Source organism: Phocoena phocoena, chromosome 4 (assembly GCF_963924675.1).
Source record: "Phocoena phocoena chromosome 4, mPhoPho1.1, whole genome shotgun sequence".
NCBI lineage: Eukaryota > Metazoa > Chordata > Mammalia > Artiodactyla > Phocoenidae > Phocoena > Phocoena phocoena.
The window spans coordinates 145,873,639-145,890,352 of record NC_089222.1 but is presented as its reverse complement, the minus strand read 5'-3'; positions in this window follow the sequence as shown (position 1 = coordinate 145,890,352).

The following is a 16,714-nucleotide window of genomic DNA, read 5'->3' as shown; positions in this document are numbered from 1 at the left end:
TACAACGTTGTCATATAAGATGCACACATAGGACAAAAGTAGCAGCACAATCACTGGGAAAATGAAGTAACTTAATAAACAGTGTTTTCAATATCTGTAAGCAAAAATAACATATATTCACCCAATAACATATGTCAAATTAAATCCCGAGCGGATTACACATGTCCATGCAAAAAGTAAAAGCAGGAAAGAAAACAGAAGTGACTACCCACATTTCAGGAGGGGAAAGCATTTTCCAAATGTAAACGTGCCATAGAAGATGACGTCACAGAGGAAAATACTGATGCAGTGGCTCCAGACGCCAACGCCACATTAAAAGGTGAATGACTCTTTGGGGAAAATAAAAGCTGCAAACATAAAAGCTGAATGTCTTCAGTGAAACACGAGGAAGGACACACCAGCTCTAGTTGAAAAGCTCAACCCGCTTGTATTTCTTTCCGGCTTTTAGAGACACATAAAGCCTCAGGTTTTCAGGGGCCAGGAGCCCAGGCACTCACGCTGCCATAATCTACCGTCTCGAGAGCGACTGGGCGATCGCACATTACGCCTCTTTTAAAATGTCCCTCTCCTCTGACCCGGGATTGCACGTGGGCAAACACCGCAATACTGCCTCGGGAAGGGGGAGACTGACGTATTATGCACAGGGAAACTCACCTCACGACTACCGGTACTAGTGCCAGATCTGAAAACAATCCAAATATTGAACAGAAGTGGAGGGATTGAACAAAATAACACCTACATCCATATAGTGGAAACTATGCAACCTTTTAAAAATAATGTTTTCAAATGGTAACGTGGAACATTTTGCCGTAGACCATTCTGTTTAAAAGCAGAGCACAGAAGTATACATGCAGCTTAACCCCAGAGGCAGAACCTGGAGCGAAACAGACCAAAATGTCCGCAGCAGTGCCTTGGACCCCGTAGTCCCCAAGCACCGACCATCAGCGGGGTCCTCTCTGAGCACCGAGAATGTGCTGTGCGTCAAGGCGGGCTCACGCGTGGTGGGGAGCGGGGGAAGCAGGAGGAGGTGGCGCACAACAAACATGCAAAAACAGGGGAGCACAGGGTCCTGGAGCCTTCGAAAGAGCACAACACCAGAAGGGGCGGCCCTGCTGGCCTAAGGCTGCAGCGCTCAGCTCCCCAAGGAGAAAGATCTTCTACCGGATTCGGCAAGGCAGGGGCCACACAGTCTGGCCAAGTGGTGAAGACACAGCCCCGCTGGGAGGGCCAGATGGCCATGCAGGGGAGCTCGGCCCGGCAGAAGCAGACAGCGGAGGGGCTGGGGGGCTGCTTTCAAATTCTGGGGTGTGAAACAGCATTTGCAATATAACCTTTTACTTTTTATTTTTAACACAATTATAAACGTACGTAGTTTTAACAGTCAGAGTCCCACAGAGCTGATGGGGAGCCGCGCCGCCGGCCCTCTGCCCACCTCTGCCCCGCAGGCGTCTTGCTCCTTTTCCCTTTTTTGCTATTTCTCTCCTCGGTTCCAATGACCGGCTTTGTATGGCTCTTCTTGACTCCAGGATCTTGTGTGTCACCCACTAGCTTCCTCCTAGAGCCTGAAGATGAACCTCCACCCCACCCACACCCTCCCCCCATCCCTCCAAGTGCTACACCTCCGCCCACAGGCTGTCAGCAGGGACCACAGGCAGCGCGGACCTGCTCTTCACACCTCACACTGCATCTCCCTCTTGTACATGTGTTTCCTGGAGTGAGTGAGAGGCTTGCTTGTTTGCATAATTTTCTATGTACTTGGTGTTACTTTACCTCCAAACTCTCAGCCAGGGATCCACCGGCCTCTGACTCCTCAAGCACAGCAGGAGGCAGCCCACGATCTGCTCCTGGAGCCTCATCCCCCTGCCCCCCCACCCGAATGGCAGCACCTGAGCCCGTCAGCCTGCCTGCTCCACCAAGCCGCGCCCAAAGGCCCACGCCAGGCTGCTAGTGCTCTGGGGGCCGGCTGGGTAGGGGCTGGGGCCACAGGGCTCCAGAATCCACTTGAGCGCGGCCCCACCTCCTGTTTAGGACAGTCCCCACCGCTGTGCCCGGGGCCTCCGCTCCACCCTCCAGCCTGCAGCCAGGGTGGGGAAGCGGTTTGTCCAGGTGTGGGAGCGGGGGCTGAGAGTCTGACTGCTTTTTAATCAGGCTTTCCACAATTTTCCTGTTTCCGCTTTTCTCCTTGAATTACGAGGCGCGGTCATCAGCTGAGACTGAAACCTGATTACATTAGAAATCTGAGGAAGAAAGATCAGATGCACAAGAAGGGCCTCAGATAAAAGCACACCTTACTAGGGGTTGAGGCGAGGCTGGGTTGGGGCGGGCTTGGGGTCCCCCAGGCCCTTGGCCAGTCTTCAGGGCTGCATGGTCTCCCGGGACCACACTGCTGTTGCGTGGAGGGGACAGTGGAGGGACAGGAAGGACCAGGGGTGTTTGTGAGAAGGCGATTACGGGGCTGCCCCGTGAACCGCAGGCTGCAGGTGGAGGGTCACCAAGAAGGACGCGGGTCGTGTGGGGGGAAGGAGGCCCTGATGGAGGAGTCCCGGTCGGGGGGCTCTGTCTGCCCTCACTATAGGTGAGTTTTAAAGTTCTTTTTCGTATTTTCCAATTGTGTAGTGAAAGTCGTTATCTTAATGCAGGGCCGGGGGCGGGAAGCCTAGAAAGCCAATAATCTTTCTCAGTATTACAAAGAATAAAAGACTTCAAAGTAAATAAAAATTTCAACAAGGTTTTCGTTATCACTATTTGCTGATTCCCTGATCTTAGTGTGGCCGAAGGCCTAGCCCCGAGCTGGGCGGGGGCGTGGGGCAGGCTGTGGGAGCCCAGGTCCCCACTAAACAAACCGGGGTCAGGGTCCCAGTCGGATGTGAGCACAGGCACACAGGGCGGCGGGGAAAGGCCTGTCTGCAGCTGCTCCACGGAAGACTGCCCTTTGCCCGACTCTAAGGAAGTGTGGAAAGTTCTCGGAAGATGTGCAAATGGAAAAACAAGTTCTTCCGGAGCCGCCACGTCCTCTGGGGAACATCCACTGCAGATGAGTTCCCTTCTGGCTCATCACCCCCCACTCCCACCCAGGAATCCCACAGGAAGACTCTGCAGGGTTCAATCGAGATTGAGATTGCCAATGGAAGCAGACTGATCTCTGTTCCAACCAGCTCAGTGCCCCTAACAGCTCCCTCCCTGCTCACAGAAGAGGCCACAGGTGCCCTATAAAAAGCCTGCTGCCTTTCCTTAACCAAGCCTCAGGGGATTTGCAGTCCTGTGGAATCACAGTCCTGCCACCTCGCACTGCCTGGCTATCTCTGCCTCTGCCTGGGTGCCGGGCCCTCCTCTAGCGCCCACACTAGGCCCTTGGGGCCATGCACACGCACGGGGGAGTAGCCTGGGCCAGCCCACCCCACCCAAGCATGCTGGCTGTTTCCAGAACTGCAGGCCGGTCAGACTGCCCGGCCTGCCAGGGGGAGGGATGTGGGCAACACCAAAGTCTAGGGGAGAGAGGCCCAGCACAGACAGGGTGTTGTTTATATGCCCGAGTTCCAGAGGCCCTTCCCTCGGGATTTCTGTGAAAATTAGATCCAGATTTGCACAATTACAAAGTTGGTCCCAAGCCAGTTGGGATTTGGATGTCCTCTAAGAAGCAGGTATTATAACAGCTTTAGTTTGAAAAACAATCCAACACGGAGAAAAAGACTACCCGCTCGCCGCTCCCCCACTCAGCAGCATTGCCCGCAGTGAGCAAGGGCCCCCATGTGTCCCCGCTGCCCTCATCTCTGGGCCCCGCCCCTACGCTCGCTGGCTCCCCTGGGCCTGGAGCCCTTCACCTGCCACCACCCACAGGGGCCACCCCGGTGCCTCCAAGGCTCTGCTCAGATGCCCCTTCCCAGGGGCCGCCCTGACCCCCATCCCCTGCCCGCGCAGCCCCGACCCCGACCCTTCTCTGTTCCTCCCTGGCAAGCTCACCACCCGGCACACTACGTGAGGCATCTGCTTATTACTTTTATGTTGTGTGACCCCCACAGATGTAATACAGGAAGCTGGGATTCCAGAAGTGTGGCTGGCCCTATCAATATTTACTGAATGAATGAAAGAGCAGTTAAGGTCTTTGCTGAAGCAATTTGTTACCTAAGAACTTTCCCTTCAACTATCGGGCGTCCAGCCACCCACCCGCCCTAAGTCCCCGTGTGCACATGCTCCCTGACTCCTCGCCACCGTCTCTCGTGTCTCCTGAGGGGACTGCTGGTGACAAGACCGGAAGGTCGCTGTGGTGCTCACAGCGAGCGCTCTCCGATCAGGATCGGCTGAGCCCAGGACCCCGCGGCGGCCTCTCGGGGCTGCAGTCAAGGCCACCAGGAAGAGAAGGGCAGACACCGAGTCTGGAGCCCACATCCCGTCATCAAGGCAGCTCCCACTTATCCTGCCATCGCAATGTGGACGCAGGCCCGTGAGGTCGGAGGCCTCGGCTCAGACCCCCGTCTCACCACCCACGAGCACAGAGACGTCGTCTCCCCGAGCCTTGAGAAGTGGGCAGAACAAAAGCACTTGCCCCGCAGGGCACGGTGAGGGGCTTGTGTGAGCACGGCCGGCACTGCATGACATCAGCCGCCAGCCTGAACACACCAGCCTTCCGGGCAAGACCACTGAAAACTGCTAGAAAATAACAGTTATGAGCTGTAGAAAAACAAAGGCATCTTAAGGATAAATTTAAAAGGAATCCTTTCAAGGTAGTTTTGCAAAACTGGAGTCACGGCCACAAAGAGGTGTCCGTGGGGCCTGGACACGATGCCATCACGGCCACAGCACACACTTGTCACTGCTGTAACACGGGACAAAGGCACTGTCCGCTCAGCCCATGCTAACAACTGGCTCCCAGGCCCCTGCTGGACAGTTTAGTCAGGTTGACTCTGAAGAAGAAAGGTTAGAACAAAAGGAGGAAACTCCCTCTTTTTAAATATTGGTTCTACAGAAGCTAGAAGGGATAACGTGCACATCGCAGACACTGCTGCTGCACCTGACCTGTAACACATGCCTCATGTGACATGAAACCAGGCCATAAGGAGAGTGAAACCAGACCATAAGGAGAGTCAGCAAGACACATGGCTTCATACGCAAGCAAGACTTTACAACTCAACTGACGTGGAAAGAATCACTTAATTTAAAGACATACCTCTCCAACGGCATCATAAGAAGCACTACTTACATGGAACCATGTGAAGCGCTTCTCTGTCTGTAGGCAGCCCTGTAAACAGGTTAAAAAAATTATTATAACTGGAAATCATAGGTAGAAAATAACCCAAAGAATGATCTATCATCTTAGATATCAAGTCTTATCAAACTAAATAAATTTTTAAAAGAATGTAGTCATAAATCAGTTATTTGGAAGGAGAAAGGCAGTCTCCAAGAGAAAAAAATTCCATGAAAGGTGGTTAGATTCTAAACTGAGTCTGGAACTTAAAAGATACCAATAAACGCTCAGAGTCCAGGCTCCCCTGAACCCTGGCCCACAGTCCTAAACCTGATGGAAGTCTAGGGCAGCGTTGACCCCCAGACCCCTTTAAGTCTGTGGGGAGCAGTAAGGAGAAGACCACGATGAGGTGTAGGTAGGACCCCCCACCCAGATGCCCACCCACATGGTCTCAGTTCCAAGTCTGAAGAGTGCTCTGCCCAGACAGCAGGACCTCCGAGCCCGGCCTGTGCAGACTCTACGGGCAGGTAAATAGCTCTGCCAGAGCCTCCTCCAGGCAGCCCAGAGGCGTCTGTCCAGTGAGGACTGAAGACCAGGCGAACGTTAGACACATCCACTTCCAGCCATGACAGAAGAGGAGGAACCAGAAGAGGAGGAACTCTCCAGCCTCAAACAATGAAGAACCAGCCAAAAGACATGAGACAAGGGTGTTCAGACGTGGGACAACAGGGAGCACAGGACAATGACTCCGAGGGAGGAAACACATGTGATGCATCCTGGTTGCCCAGCCTACAGCTCTGGGAGGGTTATGAGGCCACAGTGCAGGAAGGGGGAACCTAGGCAAACCTGGGGGAGTCCTGAGATGAGGAAACAGCTGAGGTTCAAGGAGGCAATAGCAGCGAGAATCAGCAGGGCAGAGGACCAGAAAGGAGAGAGCTGAGAAACGCTCCAGAGACGGGTGGGGGTTCGCTTGGGTCGTTGCCAGGACACTGACCAGCGCGTGTGCCTGAGGCCAGGGAAGGCGCAGCAGCGAGAAGCAGGACAAAGGATCGCTGTGACTGCCGCAGCTCCAGGAATGGACCACACTCCCAACAGCCAGACTAGGGAACCTGTGACACGGGGGCCACTGGGCTTGGCACTTGGAAGAGCACAGCCCCGGTGGCAGGGCCGCAGGAGCACCAGACTAAACTAGGTACTGCCTAACAATGCTCAACAACAAGCCACTGAAGGGTCTGAACTTTCCAAGTAGCAAATACACTTGAAGAGGAAGGTTTAAACTATTTAAAAGGATACGGAGCCCAACAATATACAATCATGATGTCTTTCATTCACTTAAAAAATACCATGGATGCAAAGAAGCATGAGAATATACCTCATAATGAGGATAGTTGATCAGTAAGAAAAAGAACCAGAAAATTACCCAAGGAAATAATTAGCACATAAGGTCCTTAAAACAGCCATTATAAACACATTGTATATGTTCCAGAAGATAGAGGAAAGCATAACATGTAGGAGAGACATGAAAAGCATTTTTAAAAAGACCCAAATCAAACACCTAGAGATGAAAAATATATCTGAAATGAAAAATACACTAGATGGCATTAACATCACATTACACTAGAAAAGGAAAGATTAGTCAATGTGCAGACAAAACAATCCGTGCAGACAGAAATGATCTAAAATGAAACATAGGGAAAGACTCCCTCTTCCCTAAAAACACAGAAATATTTGTGTAATTTAAAACTCAGGGGGGAAGAACAGGATGGGACAAAAATGTATTTAAAGAAATAATGACAAAAACATTTTCAAAAATTGATGAAAATTATGAACTCATAAAGCCAAGAAGGTCAACAATCCCCAAGCAAAAGAAAACATGAAGAAAATCAAATCAAGTTACATCGTAATCAACTTACCCAAAGAGGAAATCTTAGAAGCAGCCAGAGAAAAAAGAACATTACGTACAGAGGGACAAACACAGACGTGGCGGACAAGGACTTCCCAGAAACAATGCAAGCCAGAAGTCAATGGGATGACATCTCTAAAGTAATGAAGGAAAAACTGTCAACCTGAAATACCATGAACAGTGAAAATAACTTTCAAATACAAAGACAAAATGAAGACTTTCTCTAATAAACAAAAGCTAAAATAATTCACCACCGACCCTTCTGAACTACAAGTAATATTAAAGTCCACCATACAAAAGAAAAATGATATCAGAAGGAAATCTAGATCTATAAAAAGAAATGAAAAGCACTGGAAACAAAATTCATGAATAAATATGAGCCTTTTTTCTTAATTTGTTAGATTGTTTTAAAAGATAATGGACTATTTAAAGCAAAAATAATGACGATGTATTGTGGGGTTTATAGCAGTGTAGAAGTAAAATGGCATGACACAGTAACATAAAGGCCACGAGAAGTGAGATGGCAGATTTTAGGTTTTATACTATAAGTGAACTAGTATAATATTAATTGAAGACAGACAGTGATAACTTAAGGATATATGCAACGAATCCCAAAGCAACTTCTAAAAACAAAGTGATATAGCTAATAAGTTAGTAAAGGTGATGAAAGTGATCATAAATAATACTCAACCCAAAATAAGTCAAAAAAAAAAAAAAAGAGGAGCTTATAGCAAATGGGACAAGTAGAAAACCAATAGCAAAATGACTGATTTAAATTCAATCATATCAATAATCATATTAAGTATAAGTGGTCTAAAACAACCTAGTGAGAATACAGAGATTTTTAAGATTGGATAAAAAACAGGACCTCACTATACAATATTTATAAGAAACCCACTTTAAAAATAAATATACAAATAGATTAAAATAAAAGGGATGGAAAAAGATGTACCATGCTAACCTTGATCAAAAGAAAGTTGGAATGGCTATATTAACATCAGAAAAAGTAGATGTCGGTGCAAAGAATATTATCAGAAGTATATAAAAAAAGGCATTACATACTAATAAAGGGGTCAAAACAACTAGACAGAAGGTCAGTAAAAGCTATAGGGAACTCAAACAACACTGTCACCCAGCTTCACATAACTGACATTTCTAGGGCACTCCATACAATAACAACACAATATACATTCAAGTGTTGGTGAGGACATGGAGAAATAAGCACCTCCATATATTACTGGTGAGAATGTAAAACTGTACAGCCTCTGTGGAAAACAGTTTGCCAGTTCCTCACAAAGCAAAACACAGAATTATCATATGACTTGGCAATTCCACTCTTAGGTATACATCCAAAAGAACTGAAAAGAGAGAATCAAACAGATATTGTTCATAGCATCATTATTCACAATAGCCAAAATGCGGAAACAACCCAAATGTCCATCAATGAATGAATGGATAAACTAATTGTAATATGTCCAAACAATGGAATATTCTGTGGCCATAAAAAGAAGTGAAGTGCTGATACATGCTACAACTCAGATGAACCTTGAAAACATTATGCTCAAAGAAAGAAGCCAGACATAAAAGGTCACATATTGTATGATCCCGTTTCCATGAAATACCCAGAGTAGGTAAATCCACAGAGATAGAAAGCAGGTTAGTGGTGTCCAGATGATGAGGAAAGGGGAATGTGGAGAGTGATTACTTAGTGGGTGTGGGGTGTTTCTCTGGGGTGATGAAAAAGTCTCAGACTTTGAAAAGTCTAAAACTGGGTGGTGGTTGCACAACACTGCTGAATTCACTGAATGCCACTGAATTGTACACTTTAAAATGATTAATTGTGTAGTATGTGAATTTCACTTCAGTAAAAAGAAAATAAATATAATAAGGGAATGTTAGGAACTATTGCATGCCAATAAACTTAACAACTTAAATGGAATTCTTAGAACAATAAAGCTATCAAAACTCACTCAAGGAAAACCAGATAACTCTAAATGTATTCAAGTTAAAAACCTTCCCACCAAAAAAAAGAGCCAATCCAGATGGCTTCAATGGAAGAAACAATACCAATTTCTTAGTAACTTGTCCTGAAAATTGAATATAAGAGAACACTTTCCAAATCCTTCTATGAGACAAGAATTAACCTGATACCAAAACCAAAAAAAGACACTACAGGTAAACACGCCGATACTCCTCATAAATACAGAGGCAAAAACTCTTAAATTTTAGCATATCCAATCATACAATATAAAAAAAATACATCATGACAAAGTGGATTTCAATCCAGAAAAGCAATTGATTTTATACTTAAAAAAAAAAAAATCAAGATACAGGCAACCTCGTCTTATTGCACTTCACTTTACTGTGCTTCACAGATATTGTGTTTTTTACAAATTGAAGGTCTGTGCAACCCTGCATTAAGTAAGTCTATCAGTGCCATTTTTGCAATAGCATTTGCTCACTTAATGTGTCTATGTCACATTTTGGTAATTCTTGCAATATTTCAAACCCTCCACCAGCATAAAGATTACAACTCGCTGAAGGTTCAGATGATGGCTAGCATTTTCTAGCAATAAAATATTTTTAAATTAAGGTATCATTGCTTTTTAGACAGAACGCTATTGCACATTTAATAGCCTAAAGTATAGTATAAACATAACTTTTATATGCACTGGGAAACAGAAACAATTCATGTGACTCGCTTTATTTCAATATTTGCTTTATTTCTGTGGTCTGGAACCAAACCCACGGTATCTCTGAGGTATGCCTGAGACCGTTTATACGCGTGGACCATATAGACAGAAAAAAAGAAAAACTATATAATGATCTCAAAAGATACAGAAAAAGCATTTGACAAAATTCAATACCACTCATGAAAAAAAATCCTCACCAAACTTGGAATATAAGAGCACTTTTTGAACCTGATAAAGGACCTCCAGTAAAAACCTACACCTAACATCACACATATGGGTAAAAGACTGAATGCTTTCCCCTAAGATCAGGGACAAAGCAAGGATGTCCCCCTCTTGGCACTTCTGTCCAACGAGATGTCAACTGCACCAAGCTGATCTATCTATTCAATGCAATCTCAAAATCAGAGCAGGCTAAAACAAAGAAAATAAAACAGCCAAAACAACTTTGAAAAAGAACAAAGTAGGAGAAGTTATTCCAAGATTTATTATAAAGCTACAGTCATAAAGATAAATAAATTGATCAAAGGAACAGAATAGCAAGTCCAGAAATAGTCCGCATGTTGTTAACCATGTTTTGTTTTGCTTTTTAACTTTTCGTGCCCTTGTGCTTTCACATCTGGGCCTTGCTGATTCAGGAGGAACAGCCCTCCCAGAGTTAGCCAATGTCTAGAGATAGGATAAACAACTCACCTTGGGGGCACCTTTCAAATACAAACCATCCAATTCAGAGCCCACACCCCAACCACCTCCTCTGTGGGGCCCTCACTCTCTGGGCCACTATCCACCTGACCTAATCACCCTAGAGTCAGGTACCAGACATCATGCCCATGGGCCTGCTGAAATTATTCAAACTAGCCAATCTTAAGTCTGCTGACCCTGCCTCACCTATTCTCTGACTCCTGACTGACCCTGGTGCTTCCCCATGTGGCCCTGAATGCCCCACCCTGCCTCCTGTTTCTAGGAGTATAAAGATCTGTGAGTATAAACTTCTTCCTTCATGCCAGTCATTTCCATATCTGCCTGTCTTACGGTTCCTGATTAAGTCAAATTCCAGGTTCCCTTAAAACACACAGATATATGGTCAATTGACTTCTGACAAAGGTTCCAAGGCAACTGAATGGGTAAAGGATACTCTTTTTAATAAATGGTGCTAGAACAACTAGATACCATATACAAAAAAGAAAAGGAAAAAAAAAAGGACTTTGACATTTTCTTCACATCCGATACAAAAGTAATTCAAAATATATCATAGACTTAAATGTAACAGCCAAAATGTAAAACTTCCAAAAGAAAGAATAAGAGAAATGAGAATAAAAATCTTACAGACCTCCAGTTGTACGAAGAATTCTTGAGTATGATACAAAAGACATGATGTATAAAAGAAAAAAACTGATAAGTGGGATGTCATCGAAATTTCAAACCTCTGATCTTCAAAATATACATAAAAATGATAAGTCAAGCTACAAACTAGGAGAAAATATTTGCAAAACATGTACTCCATTAAGGACTGTATCCAGAATATATAAAGAACTCTCGAACTCAACAAGAAAACAAACAACCTAATTTTTTAAATGGGCAAAATGCTTGATCAAATCCTTCACCAAAGAAAACATGTTGATAGCAAATAAGCACATGAAAAGATAGGCTGGTGGGAAAAGAGGAAAGTATGTCATCCAGACCAGCCAGAACCCAGCACAGGAGTGGGGCATGCATGCAGGTCACATGGAGATACTCTTCCAAATCCTGACTGTCAAGATGGAAGAAATCTAAAGAGAGACAAACTTCCCAGAGGGAGACAGTGCACCAGGGACAGGAAGCCCAGGTTGGATCAAGTGCGCCCAGCAGCTTTCGATGCACAGAGGGGAGGAAGCACAGGGCCCCGGGAAAGTGAGCAGGGTGGGCACTGCCAAGGCCTCAGAGTGCACAGCAGGGGCTGGGGCAAGAGCACTGGACCGCCTCCGGCAGCTCCAGCCACAGGCTCCTCCCCACTGACTACACTCACTTCCCCAGGTGAACCTACGCAGTTTATAGCCTCAAACACTCTTTCTCCTCTTAATGACGACTCGGGGTAGGGCTGGTGGTCTCACACCGGGACACCCTTGGAACTGCAGATCCTCAGGATCTGCTCACGGTCCCATTTTCTGCTAAATGGGAACGCACACCATGACAGATCTCAATAAAGGAAGAAGAGCGAATGCCACTGCTTTTACCCAAAACTAAATAGGCCATAGCAAAGATCTGACTTCAAGAGGACCAAATTTCCCCAGACTGGGGGATGGAGTGCCTCATTAACTCACCCCCTCCAACAGAGCACTTTCAGAGTCCTGCAGTGCCAACAAGAAGTCGGGGTAACTAGAGTTTAAAAGAGCTTCTGGGGGGAGGACGGGCAAGGATGATTCAGCTTCATTCCTATCACAGAATCCACCAATTCAATTACCGTTTCTAAGTAATTACACTCCTGGTGATGGTCTCAGCAGAAAAGAGAAGGAGGCAGCCAGGGGTTGAACTTCTTTACTCCTCCACATCAAAAACTAGCATCTCAAGGCCAATGCATGGTGGTGACATGATCGCCCAGGAACGCAGAGGCCAAGAGCCCGAGAGCCCCTTGCCTGACCTCTGGCCTCGCATCATCCTGCATGCCGTGCCAGGCGTGCTCCCTGGCCTGCGAGAGCAGGTTTTCACCCGTCCCCACACCCGACTGCAAATTTCCTCCGCTTAGGAGTTCAGTGTCATGCTCACAGCAGCCACCCACGTCCCGGGATGAGGTAATTTTTTGTTTCATTTTCCTATTTACGACAGATCACACCCGATGTATGTGAACACAGATGTGCACACCCATGTTTCAGTCTAGGAGGTAATTTTTTGTTTCATTTTCCTATTTACGACAGATCACACCCGATGTATGTGAACACAGATGTGCACACCCATGTTTCAGTCTAGGAGGTAATTTTTTGTTTCATTTTCCTATTTACGACAGATCACACCCGATGTATATGAACACAGATGTGCACACCCATGTTTCAGTCTTTTTAAGTTATGCTGATGGGCTTTATTCACTACCAACTTGCAAGAATTGACAAAAGGATTTTGTTTCAATCTCAGTACAGGGACTTATTAAATTAAAATTTTAAACTTTGTTATTTTTACTCTCTCAGTTTTCTGAGTGGGTCACTCTCATTACCAGAATCAGACACAAGAAATCTGCTTGGTCTTTCACCAGGGTATTGAAGTTGCCTAAAGTACATCTACTAGACTTTCTAGACAACTCCCTGAATACAAGCGTTTGACTCAGTGGTAGAGAGTCAGTTGTGTACGCCCCTGCCCTGGACCTCCCCGGGAGTGCAGGTGCTGAGCAACAGCAGGTCCTGGCAGGGACAGAAGCCATGTGCTCAGCCCTGCTCTTTACGACAACAATTTTAGATCCTCGCAGGACATGTGCTTATTCTCTGTGCAGAAAATTTAGAAAGTGCAGAAAAGCACAAGAGACATATTTAAAAGTACTTCCAATTCCCAGACAGAAGCACTGACAGCAGTAGAGTATATTTTCTCCTGGTAGTTTCTCATTGTAACATGTATGTACATATACTTCTTTAAAAATGAGACAGATTACATATGTTTTCAGAACAACGTACTATATTTGTCTGTAATATTTGCAGAAAATGTTCATAACAGCCTTTTTTAGCTTTTAATACTGTTTACTGATATTCAAAGAAACATGTCTATGAAAATCAAACTTATCTATGATTTGAAATTACTTGCGTTGCTTTTATGCTTAGAATGATGTTTCTGCATATCAAAGATCAGACTAAGTTTCACATAATTCTTCTCTAATATAAAAAATCTTATTTCTCCTATGACTATAAAAGCAGTGTATGTTCATTTAGGAAAATTTAGAAAATTCAGAAATGTGTGAAATCAGGTTTCAGCTGTGATCCCAGTTCTCAGAAATAGACACCATAAACCTTTGGTTGTACCTCCTTGAGGCCTTTAAAATACACACACACACACACACACACACACACACACACACACACACCCCTATATTTTATATCAAATATGCTGTTTTTACCTGTGTCTTGACTTCATATTCTGGGCTCATTTTTCCATGTCATGAATCATTCCTATAAACACTAAATGCTGCCTAATATTCTACTATGTGTAGAAGTACAATAACTGATTTACTAAATCATCTGTTATTGGGCATTTGGGGTGCTTCTAATCGTTAATTATTTAAATTAATGATGTAATGAACATCCTCTGTACATAAATGTAATGCTTATCTGATTGTTTCCTGAAGATAAGTGCTTAAGAGTAGCATTTTAAGCCAGGTGCCTAAATGTTTTTAAAGCTTGTGATACACAAGGACAAAGGGCCCTCCAGAAACTGTCTCCCTTCAGTCACTTTCTGAGACACAAAATACTGACGTCTCAGAGTCTAGTCTCTGTGATTCCTTGCCAAAACTCCTTTGTATAAACCTTCTCAAGATATATGCCGACAGGACGGTCAGAGAATGATGTGTACGCGTTTGTCCACTAATAGGGAGGTTTGGCACCTTTTCGTGGTTGTTGGTATCTGTGTCCCTTTTGTAAACCACCTACTCAGTAGTCACCAGCAAAGCACCTAGATGAGAGTCAATGGAACACATGGGGATCATAAAAAAGGACACATAACTAATTTATGGCCAAAGATTCAACAAATTTAAGTAAATATATTGTAGAAAATAAGAAATTCAGGTGTTTTAAATATTAGAATTAAAATTTTTAATGACCTAATAGTAATCGAATTAAATTGGGAAGGAATCAATGTGAACTCAGGGCCACCACAGATACTTAAGTGTAGCCCTGGAGTCAAGATTTTAGCCTCTAACACTACTTTCCACAAAAAGAAAAAAAAAAATTCTTTGCTGTTTGTTTCTATGACTTAAGGCAGAAGATAGCAGAGGGCCTGAAACTGACAAATGACTCAAGAAAAAATAGAAAATTTGAATAGAGATAGATATAGATATAGACAATATAGTATAGATGATATACAGGTAGACATTTCAATGGAAGAGAATTAAGAATCTAGAAGAGGGAAGTTTATAGCTATACAAGCCTACCCCAAGAAGCAACAAAAATCTGAAATAAACAACCTATCCTTATACCTAAAGGAAGTAGGAAAAGAAGAACAAACATAATTCAAAGTTATTAGAAGGAAAGAAATAATAAAGCTCAGAGCTGAAATAAATGAAGTACAGACAAAAAAAAAAAAAAGATCAATGAAACTAAGAGCTGGTTCTTTGAAAAGATAAACATAATTGATAAACCTTTAGCCAGACTCATCAAGAAAAAAGAGAGAAGGGTCCAAATGCATAAGATCAGAAATGAAACTAGAGAAGTTACAACTAACGCCACAGAAATACAAAGGAACCCAAGAGACTACTATGGTCAACTAAGTGCCAATAAAATGGACGACCTAGAAGAAATTGACTAATTCCTAGAAACGTGCACTCTCCCAAGGCTGAACCGGGAAAATATGAGCAGGCCAATTTCCATTAATGAAACTGAATCAGCAAGTTAGAGAAACTCCCAACAAACAGAAGTCTGGGCTAGACAACTTCACAGGTGGATTTCCCAAACACTTAGAGAAGAGCTAACACCTATCATTCTCAACCAATTCCAAAAAATTGCAGAGGAAGGAACACTTCCAAACTCATTCAATGAGGCCAGTATCACCCTGATACCAAAACCAGACAAAGACATCACCAAAAAAGAAAATTACAGGCCAATATCACTGATGAACACAGGTGCAAAATCCTCAACAAAATATTAGCAAACCAAATTCAACAATGCATTAAAAGGATCATACGCCATGATCAAGTGGGATATACCCCAGGGATGCAAAGATGGCTTAAAATCCATAACCAATCAATGTGATACACCACATCAACAAATTGAAGAATAAGAATCACATGATTATCTCAATAGATGCAGAAAAAGCTTTTGACAAAACTCAACATCCAATTATGATAAAAACTCTCTACAAAGTGGGTAGAGAGGGAACATATCTCAATGTAATAAAGGTCATATATGACAAACCCACAGCTAACATCATACTCAACAATGAAAAGCTGAAAGCATTTGCTCTAAGATCAGGAACAAGACAAGAATCCCATTCTCACCACTTTTATTCAACATAATATTGGAAGTGCTAGCCACAGCAATCAGACAAGAAAAAAAAAATCAAAGGAATCCAAACTGGAAAGGGAAAAGTTAACTCTGTTACTGTTTGCAGACGATATAATGTTATACTTAGAAAATCCTAAAGATGCCACCAAAAAACTACTAGAATTCAAGAATGAATTCAGTAAAGTTTCAGAATACAAATATACAGAAGTCTGTTGTGTTTCTATACACTAACAGTGAATTATCAGAAAGAGAAATTAAGAAAACAACCACATTTACAATCAAATCAAAGAGAATAAAATACCTAGGAATAAATCTAAGGAGGTAACTGACCTGTACTCAGACAACTATGACACTGATGAAAGAAACTGAAGATGACACAAACAGATGGAAAGATATACAGTGCTTATGGGTTGGAAGAATTAATATTGTTAAAATGACCATGCTACCCAAGGCAATCTACAGATTCAATGCATTCCTTGTCAAAATATCAATGGCATTTTTCACTGAACTAGAGCAAATAATCCTAAAATTTGTATGGAAACACAAAAGATCCCGAATAGCCAAAGCAGTCTGAAGAAAGAAAAACAGAACTGGGAGTAGCATGCTTCCTGATTTCAGACTATACTACAAAGCTACAGTAATCAAAACAATATGGTACTGGCACAAAAATAGACATAAATATCAATGAAACAGAATAGAGAGCCCAGAAATGAACCCACGCTTACATGGGCAATTACTCTATGACAAAGAAGACAGAATATATTGTACA